The sequence below is a fragment of the Sinocyclocheilus grahami genome, unplaced genomic scaffold (assembly GCF_001515645.1).
Source record: "Sinocyclocheilus grahami isolate Dianchi unplaced genomic scaffold, SAMN03320097.WGS_v1.1 scaffold845.1, whole genome shotgun sequence".
NCBI lineage: Eukaryota > Metazoa > Chordata > Actinopteri > Cypriniformes > Cyprinidae > Sinocyclocheilus > Sinocyclocheilus grahami.
The window spans coordinates 223,319-224,781 of NW_015506024.1; positions in this window are offsets into that span (position 1 = coordinate 223,319).

Below are 1,463 nucleotides of genomic sequence, written 5' to 3' on the forward strand. Positions count from 1 at the left end.
GTAACAACCTTTGTAGTGACGGGAAGAAGGAGACGGGAACCGGTGAACATTTAAAGAAAACTTTAATAAAATACACAAACACAAAATGAAAGTAAAGCGGCAGCCCCTCGCAGACGACTGCCGCACACAAAACACAAAATAAAGTCCAGGCCTGGTCCTCTCGTCCAACACTGTCGTCACTCCTCCTTTTATCCTTCCGGAGCTCCTCCGTGGGACTCGAGACCGGTGAGTGGCGCAGGTGTCGTGCATTAGCATTTACTCCACCGGCCTCGCTCCGTTTCCACGGCTCTCGGCCCCGCCCCTCTCATCACAGTTGTACATTCTGTAATTCACATTATCTTGTTTGTCATAAAGTAAATTACATAAATGATATAATGATTCATAAACGAAGAATATCTATCATCCAGCAGTTTTAATTTTGACTGCCAACTCTTTAAAATACATCAAAACAGCACGGAAACAGTATTCAGTTGAAGAAAAGATGAAAGTTATTCTCAGTACAATCATCCCCATTTAAATCATAAAGTTTGAAAAAATAGATTTAAAATCATGTGTAAGGCCACTGAGACAGCATGCTGTTGTTGCACATAAAATATGAATGTTTAGAACAGTGCAAATACAAACACCATTAGAAACTCATAGTTCAGGATCACACACCATGATATGGGTTAAAATGAGAGCCCATTTCTCTCCAAAACGGTGCCAGTTTTATCATTTTGCAAAAAAGAAATAAGAATAACTAAACTTGATAATTTATGTTACAATTTTAACATAAATGCACATTGTTCTAGAAGGATGGCAAATTCATGCCATACCTTTTACACATTTACTCGAATTGTTATGCTGATAATACAATTTGTAAGGAAAAATGCATTAAATAGCGAAGTATTTCTGGGGAAACTTTTTCAAAGGAAAACACACACAAGCATGTCTCTTTGCTGAGTCGCGGCGGTCTCGGTGAATCAGCAGCATCCACAACTGAACGGAACAAAAAGTGTTGAACTTGAAAATTGTTTATGCGCGAGTGCACTTGCTAATTGAAGGCGGATTGTAAAAAATTGATTTAAAAAAAAAAACCTTTATTAATGAGCTGCAGTTTTATAAAATCACGCGCTGGCACAGATGCAGTAGCCTATATGAACGCCACGGGTCATCAATAAGGTGCAGATTGGTCCTCAATTTATGTTTCCAACAAACTTTTTCACAGCGCGCATTACGCGCTCAAACTCATCAAAAGTCAACAAGTTCAGCAAGCATCAATGACATATCCAAGTGACTGCTGCAGAACGCACGCGAGAGAGAGTCAAGGCAGCGCAGATCGCGCGTCTCATAAGTGAGTGGGAATTTACCGAACGTGGCACTTGCGGGAGTTAACACTGTACGCAACACCCGCAACCTCACACCAAATTTCAGGCCGTGTAGATAGGCAAGCATATATACAAATCATTTAGTAAGCAGAAATC